Source organism: Lepidochelys kempii, chromosome 4 (assembly GCF_965140285.1).
Source record: "Lepidochelys kempii isolate rLepKem1 chromosome 4, rLepKem1.hap1, whole genome shotgun sequence".
In the NCBI taxonomy this organism is placed as follows: Eukaryota; Metazoa; Chordata; order Testudines; family Cheloniidae; genus Lepidochelys; species Lepidochelys kempii.
The window spans coordinates 47,793,359-47,808,947 of record NC_136383.1 but is presented as its reverse complement, the minus strand read 5'-3'; positions in this window follow the sequence as shown (position 1 = coordinate 47,808,947).

The window sequence follows — 15,589 nt, the reverse complement described above, 5'->3', positions numbered from 1 at the left end:
CTTCCCATTCTGAATAATAAATGGATGTGCATGTTGCCTTCAATATAATTTGTCACAAACTCCATATAATTGAGTTAAGGTAATTTTGTGACAATGTTTATGTAACGGTATCCTTCCAATCACTCGGCTGCTTCTACAAGCTAAGGGCCAATTAGATGATTTTTGCCTCTGAGATCTCAATCATTTGTTGACATATTAAATGATTCATCTAAACACATTCAACTGTTTTCTCCCATGAAAAAAAAATCATCCTTTTCTTATGAATTAAGTGGTTAATTAGAGCTCAAGAAGTTTACAGCAACCAACATCTGAATTACACTGTACTTCATCTCAAAACCTGAACACTTAATTTGTAATGCTGTTGAATCTCAGGCATTTATTATTTTAAATGTGTCACAAACAACATACTATTTTGCACTAACAGGACCAGGTTGTCCTTTGTGACTATTTTGTGCTTCACCCTCAGCTCAGTGTGACCTGAAGCTGGCATTCAGCCTAATCCAAAAGATCCCTTAGTGGTACAGAACCAACAGAAGGCTTTTTCAGCACTCACCATGCCTGCTAAGGATATAACAGGAAAAAGTGTCAGAATGGAAAGAGGGGGAAGGGGGGAAGGGGGGAAAAAGGCAAAAAAAAAAAAAAAAAAAAAGTGCCCAGGCCAGACTGATCACCAGTTTCAACACCATTAATAGCTATAAATTAGACAATCCCTCAGAAGAGAGCAAACAGGAGCAGAAGGATCAAGGGAGAGAGAGGATGAGTTTTGCAACCCCTAGTCCTCCGTTTATGCTTTTGAATAGTTGAGGTATAGCCATCTGGTCAAAAATGTGTAAAATTATTTGGAAATATGATGTGATCCCATAGGTCACAGTGAGGGGGAAGGGGTAGGGGAAATCTACTCCTCTAACTCTGCCAGACCTTTTAAGACTTTGGTTTCAGATTGTTTTGAAAACTGCTGAGAGAGTTTACAAGAATTAATAGTTCTCTACTCTCATTCTTTGTCCTAAGAGGTTTTCATTCAATTGCTAAATAACTAACATGCAATAACAGATACTAAGGAAGTATATAGACTACTGATGGCTTAACCTTAGAAATTTTGCAGTTAGAGTCTGGTTCAGGTAAGCATCCAGATATTTGCATGGTTGTCTGAAGATTGTTTAGGATAATCTCCAGAATTGGATTGTAAATCTCAAAACAGACTCAAAGATTTCCATATCTGTTATCTCTCATGTATATTTTGCATGCTGAAGTTAATGATTCAAGATGGATTAAATTATTAAATAATAGGCTCAAATAGAATTAAGATTAACAATCTGAGGTGAGAACATCCCTATTATAGAAAGAATAGACCACCACCTTTGGTAGAAGGCAAAAACAGCTGGCTTCTGTGTGTCTCTCCTATAACTGATGGGATGCAGGCAGTTTGTACTCCCTGACCTAACTTCCATACTGTATGAGATTTAAAAAAGAATTGGAAGGAAGATTGCTTTCCCACAATTTCACACTGTTCTGTTTTTTATTTTTTTCATTTTACCTAATTGCTTAGGAATTTTATGGTACTTTAGATTACACGATTGATAAGCTAAAGGGAATTCTAATACAGTCATTATTACTGAAAGCTGTGACAATCAGCAGTTCTTACTGACTCAAAAATATCTTTCAGTAGATCCTTACTTCATCCATTACTGAAAATATTTAACAAGTACACAGAGCATAATTAAATCATAGGCCCTCCTTATCAATCACCTAGTCTTGTAGCTTCTTTAACAGTTTGAGAGGTTTTTCCCTAGACATTTATATTCCCATATACTTGAAGGCACCAAGAGCAATGAAGTACAGCCCAATATTTGAACACATGAAGTTCTGAATACAGGTCACTCACTGGTTAAGAGCCAATAATATGGGCCTTAGAATTAAGACACACTCTTTGCTAATATGGTAAAAGATTCTGGGAGAATAATTAATGTACAAATGAATTTAACATCAGGAAAAAAGGGTTAATATTTACTAACAAGTACTAACCAATATAAACATAATAGCCTTTCTTGTGGTGGTCTCTCTTCCCACATCTTTGTCTTCTTTCTCTCTCTCTGCAAAACTTCCTTCAGAAGAGGGATAGCAGAATACGGAGGACTAGCTCTGATAACATTAATAGAGGAAAACATTAATTAGCCCTGGTCTACCCTGGGGGTGGGGGGGCAGGGATTGATCTAAGTTACGCAACTTCAGCTACGTAAATAACGTAGCTGAACTCTACATACTCAGATCAACTTACCATGGTGTCTTCACCGCGATGAGTCAACTGCTGCCGCTCCCCCTTTGACTCTGCCTGTGCCGTGAGCGGCACTGGAGTACATGAGTCAACGGGCAAGCACTCAGGTGTCGATTTATTGCATCTAGACTAGACACAATAAATCTACCCTGCTGGATGGATCGCTACCTGCTGATCCGGCAGTTAGTGAAGACATATCCTTAGTCTCTGCCTCTGGTTACTATCTGAAGATTCCAATCATTGCTCATGGCTTGTTTCACATAGCTAGTCTGTCACCTCTAACATTGGCTTGCTTGCATGACAAGAAACATTACTGAAATTGAAGAAATCCCACAGTAGCCATCTAATTGAAATAAAATTATAGCAGGGCAATATTTTTAATTGAATTAACTGAGCTTTAATTACATCTTTGTCAGAATGAAGGTAGATCCAGCCACTTGAGGGATTATATCCTTAACATATATTATATCTCAAGGTAAAATTACCAATGTTGGTGGGGGCCTTTTATACAGCATCTCTGCACAGTCAGTACAAAACCAGTTCTCCTGTTGCAAAGACAGAATTCATACTGTAATCAAAAGGGCTAGAAAGAAACACAATAGTAGCAAAAATCCATTCAACAAACTCCATATCAGAGTTGGGCAAAGTTTTTTTTTTGGTCAAAGTGTTTTCACTGAAAAGTGTGGGTTTGGGTCAATTGAAACATTTAGCAAATTGTTCAGTCAGGAAGGGAAAAAACAGAAGTATTGAAATATCACTTAAATATTTCTGAAACGAAACTTTAATTTTTAGGGTAGATTCCAAATTTAACTTAGATGTCATTCACAAAACCAGAGAGGAGGAGTGCCTCTACTACTCAATAGTCCAGTGCTTAGGGACCAATATTATGTTTTAGATTTGGATTTATCATCAAGATTGAGGTGGACAATTTGGCACAAATTTACATATGCACACTATAATGGCTACCATTAAATGTCAACATTTATCCACAGTTATACCATAATATCTGATATACAACAGTTATTTACTATTCTAATTATAGAAAAAACATTTCAGATATTGTAACTCTTGACTACAAATTGTCAGAGAAGGGAATTTTCATTTCAAAATCCTTTATCAACATTAAGGTGCCACAAGTACTCCTTTTTTTAGAGACTAACAAATTTATTTGATTTCATCTCCGCACTGTATTTTCCACTGAATGCATCCAATGAAGTGAGCTGTAGTTCACGAAAGCTTTTGCTCAAATAAATTTGTTAGTCTCTAGTTGCCACAAGTACTCCTTTTCTTTTGCGAATACAGACTAACACGGCTGCCGCTCTGAAATTTATCAACATTGTGTTTCATTCAGCATAAGAACAAAACTGCCATCTTTATAGAACTTGGAGCAAAATCGAAAAATCCATTTTAGGGTTCACCCACTGGGCAGCTGGCTGAATAGCCGGCAGGCAACGTACCCAGATAGCTGGCAATCCGACTAGCAGGAAAACAGTCGGGCAGAGATCTAGTTTTCATTGAAAATTTCAACAGAACTGATATGTTCCTATGGAATGTTTTGTTTCCATCAAATCAACATTTCGGGGGGGGGGGGGGAAGCAGTTCCATTGGAAAAATTGATTAGCTCTACTCTTGAAAAATAACTACTTAAATGGCAACCAATAAGTTTTTTTTCAATCTGAAAAAGCTACCAGTCCCCGAAGTTATATAAGTGGCTATACAGACTACCTTCCAAATCACAAAAATATTTTGTGATTATGTAGTTTAATTGCTTTTTAACAGTTTCATGAAACACTTAAATTGTGACAAAGAAAGTTACCAACTGGTTGAGAGCACCCAAAACTCCCATCCTCTGATTATATTTTTGAAAGTCTCTTGACCACCTCATGTTGTTTGTAACAGTTATATTAAAAAATATGACTGAGATAATAGGTCAACATAAGAAAGAATACTCTACTTATTTTACTGCCATGTAATTAACAGTCCTGCACAGATATACATTTTTGTATCTCATCTGATCAGAGATCTGCAGAAATGGTCTGCAGATATCCATGGATAAGCTATGCTGTTCTGACTATTTCAGTATTCTGTAGATGTTTTCTGTCAAGGCGCACCATGAAATGTCCTACTTACACTAAAGGAAAAAACAGCAAAAGGTCATTGTCCCAAAGAACAAATGCTGTAAAAATTACACTGTGGTCGAATTTTTTCTTGCTTACTAGCCGGATATTTTTCTGATCAATTTTATATCTAGGGCGTGGATACTGCATAGACTGTTGGTCCTTCAACAGTTGAGACTGAGCCTATCACAACACTACTTCCAATCTTCTCTTGCTCTGGCCATCCTTCGCCATGTTTGTCCATATCTCCTTGTTAGGAAATCATCCCACCTCTTTGGAGGCAGACCGCGTGGCCGTTTTTGTTCTCACGGATACCACTCGGATATAGCTGCGGTCCATCTGTTGTCACTGAGTAGGGGCCACATGTCCCACCACATTTTGCTGAGCCTGCTTTCAACAACAACGTCTCACACTCCAGACTGCTGCCTAATTATTTCAATGGGGATGTGATTGCGGAGCAAAATGCCCAAAAATGTTCATTCCATCGCCCTCTGTGTGACAGACAGTTGGTGTTCTTCAGTCTTTGTCAGCGACCATGTTTCGCTGCCATATAACATTGCTGGAAGCACGGGCGAGTTAAAAAGATCTGCACAAGTTGTTTTGCTGATCTTTCCTTGGAGGATGTCCTTGAATGTGCACCATCCAGCTTTTTCTCTGTGTAACAGTTCACCTTTCTGATCATGGCACATGTTGACTTCCTGGCCCAAATAAAAGTATTCATCAACCTCTTGGATCTGTTCTCCTCCAAGAGTTGTTTGGGTTCTTGGCAGAACATCTGATCTCATGTATTTTGTTTTCAACCGGTTCATTTTTAATCTGACTTGACTACTTTTCGCGTTCAGTTCTTTAAGCATTCTCTCAAGCTGGGTCTGCTCATTGAAAAAACAATTCAAGACAGGCTGTGAATAGTTTTGGTGAAACTATACCTCCTTGTTTCACACCTTTCTCGATGCGGATTTGGAGGGGAGAATTGAACAGCGATATATGGATGGATGGATGAATGGATACTGGTCTTGTTTAAATCACATGATCGAATGGTCAAGCATAGGAGGTGGGTATACCACACAGCCAAAGTTATACAGCAAAACTTTTCACTTATATATATATACACACACACACACTTAATTATACATTGCATCACATGTTTCTGAATTGGTGCAGTTACTCTGTGGGAACCGATCCCTGTACAGCATGCTCTAGCCACACACTGTACATACACAACCTGTTCTTTACCTACTGTGACAAAGTTCCTGCTCTACCTTGGTGGGTCTTGCACTTATTGGTGGATTTGCTCACCTTGGAGCTTCACAGTAGCCCTCAGCTTGGATGTTTTTTTGAACCCACAGGAGGAGTCTACCTGGACTGTGTCTGACCAGGAGTTGGGAAGATTTGGGGGGAACCTGGGCCTGCCCTCTACTCCGGGTTCAGCCCAGGGCCCTGTGGATTGAAGCTGTCTAAAGTGCCTCTTGGAACAGCTGTGCGACAGCTACAACTCCCTGGGCTACTTCCCCATGGCCTTCTCCCAACACCTTCTTTATCCTCATCACAGGACCTTCCTCCTGGTGTCTGATAATGCTTGTACACCTCAGTCCTCCAACAGTCCGCGTTCTCACTCTTAGCTCCTAGTGCATCTTGCTCCCAGCTCCTCTCACACACCCTACAAACTGAAATGAGCTCCTTTTTAAAACCCAGGTGCCCTGATTAGCCTGCCTTAATTGATTCTAGCAGCTTCTTGATTGGCTGGAGGTGTTCTAATCAGCCTGTCTTAATTGTCTCCAGAAGGTTCCTGATTATTCTGGAACCTTCCCTGTTAGGAAATGGAACGTCTTTTGCTTGCTCCTCAGCTATTTGCTTTCTATTCTTTCCTAAAGCTCCCTGGCCCGGATTTTTCTTACTTTTTGCACCTGCCTTAGTCCCCCCCCGACCGGGCCAGACGCTTTTTTGATTTTTCTTTTTATTTTTCCGTCTACGTCCTTCGCCGGCCATCCCTCCCACGCCTGCTTTCGGGCGCAGCTATTTGCCTCAGCTGAGCCCCCGGAGGAGGGGGGGGAAGATTGCCGATTTTGCTGTCCGGAGGGGGGAGTGGAAACCCCCAGACCCAGCCGTTTCGCCAGTAGCTCGGACCTTATAGCATTCTTAACATACCGGAGGACTTGGAACACAGCCAACACAGCCGGAGACGGAGATTCCATCGGACAGAAGAAATAATATAAATCATCGTGACGGAGGCCGTAAGACTGAGTAACTTTCTGAATTATACTCTCATGGGGGGGAGTTTGACTGTGATTACTTGCGTTTGTGGCGGCACAGGGGGTGTGGCGTGGAGACCCCCACCCCCGATCCATCGGTGCCCCTACCCCCCCATCGTTATTACAACTGTCACGGCCCCCCCGCAGTCTGTCCCTGCTGGCAATCTGCCATCTCCCTTCGGATCCAGCTGTTTGCTTTGAACTTTGCCTTCCGGACCGGACCTAACAACCGACCAACCGAGACTCTTTGGACAAACGTGTGTGGGTCTGCACCCCCCCCCCCCGGATTGCTTATCCCACAACTTGCCCCTTTTATTGGACCCCGATTTTGTTCCCCCCCATCCTCCCAGCCCCCCTCCCTCGGCATTTTTTCCCTTCCCGTCCGCAGCCAGCGGAAGGAGGGGCTATTCCGCCTCTTTCCCTCCCCCCCCTTCTTCCGGTGTCTCCCTGTCTCTCCCTGCTCACAATGGCGGGGAACAAGAGAGGCGAGACTGCTTTAATAAAATTAGTTGTCCCTTCCCCACCACCACCCCTGCCCAACCCCCAAGGGTCCCCCCCTACTACTATTGTTAAGGTACTTACCACCCCCCCTGCTGGGGCACCGGTAGCAGGAGGCACCAGGGTGATTGCTGCTGCTGCTGCACCCACCACCCCCCCAGATTCTAGGAAACCCCCCCCGGTTCGCCAGAAGGGCCGGGGTGGGTGGAAAGGAAAGGGCCCCGCTAAAACCACTGAGCCCTCCATGGCAGGGGCTGCCCCCACCGCTGCGGCCTCGTCATCAACCATGGCGCCCCTCCCAGCGTTTCCCTCCACCAGCTCTGCGATTGTCCCTCCCCCGGCCCCCAGGACGTATGCCCGGGCGGCAGCGGGCTTCCCGCTGCCTGCCGCCTCGTCATCTCGCCCCCCCCCCTGCCTCCGCCACCATCACCAGCGGCCGAGGCCCTTTCCCCGCCTTGACCAGGAAGCACGGCGTTCGTTGCCTCCTGGTGTCCGCCTCGCCCCACGTGGAGACATACGTGCAGGCGTTGGCGAAGGTGGTAGGACCCACGGCTATTGTGGCGGCCTCCAAGATGTATGGGAAGGTTGTTTTCTTCTTAGCCTCGGAGGATGCCGCCCAGGAGGCGGTGGAGAGGGGCCTGACGGTAGGGGGGGTGTTTGTCCCCCTAGAACCGTTAGAAGACCTGGGCGTTCGCCTCGTCCTTACCTCCGTTCCTCCCTTCTTACCCAATGCTGCCCTGTTACCCGCTCTTTCCACCCTGGGGAAACTTGTTTCTGTCATCAGCCCTCTCCCGTTGGGCTGCAAGGACCCCACCCTCCGTCACATTTTTTCGTTCCGCCGGCAAGTGCAGCTTCTACCACCGGCAGGGGCGCGTGACGGAGAGGCGCTTGAGGGGTCCTTTCTAGTCCCCTACGAGGGAGCCCGCTATCGGGTCTTTTATTCTACCGGAGAGGCCCGGTGCTACCTCTGCTGCTCAGCGGGGCACGTCCGCAGAGACTGCCCTTTGGCTCGGGGGGGAGGGGCACTCGAAACCCCCGAGACCCGGCAGGACATCGGCCCCGTCGCTGCCGACGCCCCTGGCTGCCCAGTACCAGAAACCAACCCTCCTCCTATTCGACCCATCGCTGCTCCCGTCCGGGCCCAAGAGATAGCTTCCCTACAATGCCCGGGCGAGCAAGGGGTTTCCACCCTTGCTAGTACCACCCCAATAGAGCCCATGGAGGAGGGTGTGGCAAGGATATTATCGGGTATAAGAGAGGGCCCTCCCCAAGGAGAAGCCCCCGCCCCTCATGTTGCCCCACCACTACCTCCCCGAAACCCTAAATCATCGCCTCCGCCCCCCGACACGACCCCTGCTAACCAACCCCCAGATGATGCTATGGAGGGCTGGACCTTAGTCCAGGGGAAGCGAGGCAAGCGGAAGGCTCGAGCTCCGCTGCATCCACCCGACGCGGAAGCCCCCCGGAAGACCAGGAAAGGAGGCACTGCTATCGAGCCTCCCGCCACGGCCGCGAACGAGATCCATCCGCCGGTGTCGGGAGGGGAAGACGGACTGGCATTGGAGGGCAGAATCCCCCCTCCACGGGAAACCCTCCCCTCCGAGACTCCTGAGGACACCCCTTCTGCCTGGACGCTACCCGAACCCCCCGCGGACCCCAAGGCGGCCGTTGAGGCTGGCCCTAGAGGAGAGGCCCCCGGGGTGGCAGGAGTTGGCCTCTCCTCCGTGTATGCGGAGATTGAGGCCCTAGATTTGACCCCGGTCACCCAGGGAGGGGATGATTTGCTGTCGGCTGGCCTCGAGCTGGGCAGCCTTACCCCAGCCTCCCTTTCCCAATGCTCCCTCCCCCTTTTTGCCTTCCCGGGTGAGCACCCTGCAGAAGGCGGTCCACCACCTGATGCCGTGACCGCTAAAACCACCATGGAGCCAGCACCTAGCATTATTGGGAGCCCCTCCCCTTCCCCCTTAACCCTTGACTCTGCTCAGGAGGCACTTTCTTTTAGCTGCTCGCCTCCTGCACCCCAGAGCCTTACCCCTGCCCCTGCCCCCACCCCTGCCCCTGCCCCTGCCCAAGGTCCCTCCTCCTGCAATGTTAATGCCGCCCCTGGGGTTATTTCCTTTCCGCCTTTTGCAGACTCCCCCCAGGGAGCAGTTTTTGCACTTTCTAGTCGCGACCCGTTAGGAGTGGCAATTTTTCCCCTGCCATCCCCCTCCACCCCAAGGCGTGAAATGAATTTAATAACCCCAGCCTGTCAGACGCCCCATCGGTGGTCCGCACCCTGTCTACCTGCCTTAGCGGACCACGAGGCTGTATTAAGAGGCCCATCAGGGAATACCTCAGGAATTGTAACCGCACCCCCGCATGAGCTGCGGCATGCGCTACGGAAGTTCCTAGAGCACTCCCGTGGCACCCGCAATAGGGCACAGCTGGCTCTTCGGCTATGGGGGGACTTTGATCAACTCCTCCAGGCCACAAAGGCCCTTATAAAGGAGGGCAGGGGGCAAGGAAAGCGCGGTGCTGCGGCCTACTAGCGAGCCCGCAGCTTCCGAAGCGATCTACTCACCCACGGGATGGGTCATGGGTTGCTGTGCAACCCGCCGGGGGCCCTGAACCACCCCACCAATACGAGACCCCCACCCCCCCAGGCCTCCGTATGACGCCTTTTATTATTGCGACCCTGAATACCAGGGGCTGTAGGATGGCTCTCCGCAGGTCCCAGGTGCTCTCTTACCTTCTGGAGGGGAGGTACTCTGTAGTTTTCCTGCAGGAGACCCATACGGACCCGGCCGCCGAGGACAGGTGGCGGCTGGAGTGGGGGGACGGGGTATACTTTAGCCACTTTGCGACCTGGCAGGCTGGAGTGGCAACCCTATTCTCCCCCAATCTACGGCCTGAGGTGCTAGGGGTCAATGAGGCCGTACCGGGCCACGTGCTGCACCTTCGAGTCCGTATGGAGGGGCTCGTGGTTAATTTTGTTAATATCTATGCCCCGCAAATGAGTTCCAGGCGGCCACAATTTTATCAGCAGGTGTCCGACTTTCTCGGCACCCTGGATTCGCATGAGTGCCTGGTCCTGGGAGGGGATTTTAACACCACCCTCGGGGAACGGGACCGCTCAGGGGCCGAACCGAGTCCGGCCGCCGCGAATATTCTCCAAGGGATAGTCGACCATCACTCCCTAGTGGACGTCTGGCGCGACCATCACCCAGATGACACCTCCACGTTCACCTTTGTCCGGGTGGAGGCCCATCGGTCACACCACTCTCGGTTGGACCGTATTTACTTATCCCGTTTCCATCTTTCACAGGCCCACTCCTCCGCCATTCGGCCGGCCCCATTCTCCGATCATCATTTAGTCGCTGTAACGGTTTCCCTCCGTGCAGAGAGACCGGGGCCGGCCTATTGGCACTTTAATAACAGCCTGTTGGAGGACGAGAGCTTTGTGATGTCCTTTCGGGCGTTTTGGTTGGCCTGGCGAGAGCAGTGGCGTGCCTTTCCCTCGGTGCGGCGATGGTGTGATCTCGGGAAGGTGCGCGCCAAGCTCTTCTGCCGTGACTACACTCGGGGCACCAGCCGACGGCGAAATGCGGCGATAGAGCAGCTGGAACGGGAGGTCTTAGAGATGGAGAGGCGCCTGGCCGCCGATCCCGAGGACCCGTCCCTCTGCGGAGCGTGCCGGGAGAAGCGGGAGGAGCTCCGGGCCCTTGAGGACCACCGGGCCCGAGGTGCCTTCGTTCGATCCCGCATCCGCCTCCTTCGGGAGATGGACCGCGGCTCCCGCTTCTTCTATGCCCTGGAGAAAACGAGGGGGGCCAAGAAACACGTCACCTGCCTTCTTGCGGAAGACGGCACCCCCCTCACGGGTCCGGAGGAGATGTGTGGGAGGGCCCGTGACTTCTACACACGCCTTTTCTCCCCGGACCCGACCGATCCTGACGCTTGCGAGGTGCTCTGGGAGGAACTCCCCACGGTCAGCGTGGGCGACCGAGACCGACTAGAGCTGCCTCTCACCCTAGCCGAGTTCTCGGAAGCCCTCCGTCGCATGCCCACCAATAAATCTCCGGGCATGGACGGGCTGACCGTGGAGTTTTACCGCGCGTTCTGGGACATTCTCGGCCCAGACCTAGTTACCGTCTGGGCTGAGTCCTTGCAGAGCGGGGTCCTCCCTCTGTCATGCAGGCAAGTGGTGCTCGCTTTGCTGCCGAAGAAGGGGGACCTCCGCGATCTACGAAACTGGCGTCCCGTCTCACTCCTTAGCACGGATTACAAATCGTAGCGAAAGCAATCTCGCTGCGGCTAGGGTCCGTGATGGCGGACGTGGTCCACCCAGACCAGACCTATACTGTCCCGGGTCGCAGCATTTTCGACAACCTCTTTCTCGTCCGAGACCTTTTGGAACTCGGGCGGAGAGATGGTCTATCGTTCGCCCTCCTGTCTCTTGATCAGGAGAAGGCGTTCGATAGAGTAGACCATGGGTACCTCCTGAGCACTCTGCAGGCGTTTGGATTTGGACCTCAGTTTGTGAGTTTTCTCCGGGTGCTGTATGCCTCCGTGGAGTGTTTGGTTAAGCTCAACTGGACCCTGACTGAACCGGTCAGCTTCGGGCGAGGAGTGCGGCAAGGGTGCCCCCTCTCGGGCCAGTTGTATGCTCTGGCGATCGAGCCTTTCCTCTGTCTCCTCCACAGGAGGATGACAGGGTTGGTGCTGCGGGAGCCGGAGCTGCGGCTGGTCCTGTCGGCGTACGCCGATGACGTACTCCTCGTGGTCCAGGACCCGGGCGACTTGGCGCGAGTGGAGGCATGCCAAGCCATCTATTCGGCAGCCTCCTCCGCCCGAGTCAACTGGGTCAAGAGCTCTGGCTTGGCGGTGGGGGACTGGCGGCAGGTGAGCTCCCTCCCACCCGCACTTCAGACCATCCGGTGGAGTGCGGGTCCACTGCTCTATCTCGGCGTTTACCTTTCCGCCACGCATCCTTCCCCGCCGGAGAACTGGCAAAATTTAGAGGGCGGGGTGATAGAGCGGATCCGGAGATGGACGAGGCTTCTCCGATGTCTCTCCCTCCGAGGGAGAGCACTGGTGCTTAACCAACTAGTCCTGTCCACGCTCTGGTACCGGCTCAACACCCTGGCCCCGGCCCCGGGTTTCCTGAACCATCTCGGGAGATTGATTCTAGAGTTCTTTTGGTCAGGAATGCACTGGGCCCCTGTTGGAGTTCTTCATCTACCCCTGAAGGAAGGAGGGCAGGGCCTGAAGTGTCTGTACACTCAGGTCCGCGTCTTCCGCCTCCAGGCCCTACAGAGGCTCTTTTATAGTGCAAGTAGTTCGGCGTGGAGCATACTGGCGCACACCTTCCTGCGCCGTTTCCAAGGGTTTCGATATGACCGGCAGCTCTTTTCTCTTTCTCCGAGGGGTTTTCCGCGAGACCTCTCCGGGCTGCCCGTCTTCTACCAGGACCTCCTCCGGACCTGGAAATTGTTTCTAACAACCAGGTCCGTGGCGGCCACCGTGGGGGCAGATCTCCTCATGGAGCCCCTGCTACACAACCCCCAGCTCCGTGTGCAGGTGGCGGAGTCCCGCTCGGTGCGCCAGAGGTTGGTCCTGGCGGAAGTCACGAGGGTCGGAGACCTCCTGGACTACGACCGGAGAGACTGGCTGGATCCCCTGATGCTCGCTCGGCGCATGGGGCTCTCCAGCCTCTGTACCCCCCGGCGCGTACTTCAGGAGGTGAAGGCCGCCTTGACCCCCGCTGCTCGGGCTTATGTTAGCCGAGCCTTGTGCGAGGGGGCACCCCGCCCATCCCTTACCCCAGGCCCGCCGGACCTTTCCATCGGGCCCCCACCTTGTAGATCCCAACACACCCCTCACCCTTTCACTGCAAGCCGGCTGCATGAATTGCAGCCGGTTAGCTTTCAAATTGCTTCACGGAAATACTTATATACACTTACGCTTCACACCCTTCACGCCCACACCCTGGTGTCCCGCCCCGATACAAAGTGGCGGGATCTCCTGCCACCTTTGGAGGGTGAGCAACCTCGGTGGGCCAGCCTGTATTCCACCCTGGTCCCAAGGCCCGTCGGGGACATCAGTTGGCGGCTCCTTCACGGAGCTGTGAGCACAGGCGTCTTTTTGACACGGTTTACCCCCATTCCGGACACTTGTCCTTTTTGTAATGTGAGGGAAACCCTGGCGCACGTGTATTTAGAGTGTGCCAGATTGCAGCCCCTTTTCCGGCTCCTCACAAATATTTTATTACGCTTCTGGCTTCATTTTTCCCCCCACCTCTTTATCTATACACTTCCCATCCACGGCCCCACAAAGTCACGGGATCTTCTGGTCAACCTCCTCCTAGCTTTGGCTAAAACAGCCATTTATAAAACCAGAGAGAGGAGGTTGGCCCATGAAACGTCCTGCGATTGTGGGGCCGTTTTCCGATCCTCAGTACACTCACGTATCCGAGCGGAGTTCCTCTGGGCGGCGTCCACCGACTCCCTTGAAGCCTTCGAGGAGCGGTGGGCGCTGTCTGGGGTTCTCTGCTCGGTGACCCCGTCCGGTTCCCTCCGTCTGACCCTTTGATTGAGGGGAAGAGCAAGAGACGCCAGCCCCAGCCATTGCCGCTGTGGATACCATCATTCCTGTCATCTAGGAGGGGTCCTATAATACATGGGTGTCTACCCCCCACTCCCTAAACCGCCCACCCCGCAGCCGTGCCCATCTTACCGGGCACTCTCAGGAGAGGGAGGATCGGTGACACTGGGCGCGGCACTGGGTAACTCGAGGGGGTGGAAGACCACGAGTGTCGAGGAAGCCCCCCCCGCTCTAGGCCACCAGGTAACTCAGGAGGGTGGAAGACCACGAGTGTCGAGGAAGCCCCCCCGCTTTGGGCCCAGGCTAGCCTGAACACTTCTCCCTCCTGAAAGCTGCTGTGTTATACCTTCTGATTGCGTTGTTTTGTTGCATAGTTGTTTTGTTTCCTTTGGTAATTCTGTAAGCGTTACCAATAAACTTTCTTTCTGTTTCAAAAAAAAAACAAAAAAAAAAACCTTCCCTGTTACCTTACCCAGAGAAAAGGGACCTACTTAACCTGGGGCTAATATATCTGCCTTCTATTACTCTCCTATAGCCATCTGGCCCGACCCTGTCACACTACTTACATTCCAGGTTTATCTCATCCATTGTAAATGGTAGCAGAGTCTTCCACCTTATATCAGCTAATATAGACATCCTATTTCTAGCTCCCTGATCCATTGACCTTCCCAATCATGCCCACTAAGAAATGAGGCAAGTGACTTATGTTGAGTTCCTTATTCCCAGGCCAACACTGTAAACTAGCCTAGATTTACCATATAGTGTATGTTTTCCTCTCCACAGAAGTTAGTTAGTAGATACGATGCAGATGTAACACTGACACAGAGACAGTGAGGTACAAAGTTGTGATTGCATTTAGTTTTAAATTGAAAAATAGCATTTTAACATTTTCTTAAAAATACATGCCACAAACTATATGCATTTGAGAATTGTTTAACAAAGTATCCTATACCTAGCCAACAAAGGACCAATTGTCCTTCATTGTTCATACATAGGGCTTGATTTTAATCTGAGTCACACTGGCTTTGCATTGGTGTGAGATAATATTCAGGCCCATTGTCTCCTTTACAGATTTAAACTTGTCCTTTTGAATTTTCAACTTACAGTGTCCCCCTTGGATGTGGGGGGAGAAGGATTTATCCATCACCAGCTTTTTTGTAGGGGGTTACACAGCCTTTTAACATTCTCAATTTTGTTACAGCTATTGAGATGTTTTCCACAGTCACTGTGAAAGGCATGTTGTTAACTAACTTGTTTAAATGAAGGGCTATGCTGACAATTAAATGAAGGTTTGTGCATGCTTCACTGCCATACCTTATTATAATCAATGTAAGTAGAAAGAGTTCAGAAATCACAGGTTTTAGTCTGCATGGCATTATTATGCCTAGTAAGGTGAAAATGTAGACAGTGAAGAATGCAATTGTGAACCTTAATCTGTAGTGGTTAAAATGAGCTCCTACCTCCACTGTTAATGCATCTGAGTGCTAATCTTTGTTTGGCCGTACTGAAAGGAGGACAGGAGACATTTTGACATGTTTAATTAGGCCACAACTTTATTATTAGATGTCTGGGACTACCTGACAGATAAAAGTGTACAGAGCAGCTAACCCCATGTTTATTCATAATTACCTAGTGGGCTTTTACCAGCTCCCCCTCTTTTTCCATCCAGATACCTCCAGCAAATCCATTGCCAGGACCTTACCATCTTAACCCCCTCCCCCACCAGCCTCATAGGAGGGTTAAGGTAGCCTATAATAATGGGAGTTGGCTCCCTGCTGTACCAATCATAGGAGTCCCCAACTGCCCCATTAGTTCCTTTAATGAACATCTCTCTTTAAATCCCTTTCCAAGCCATTTATCTTATCTGG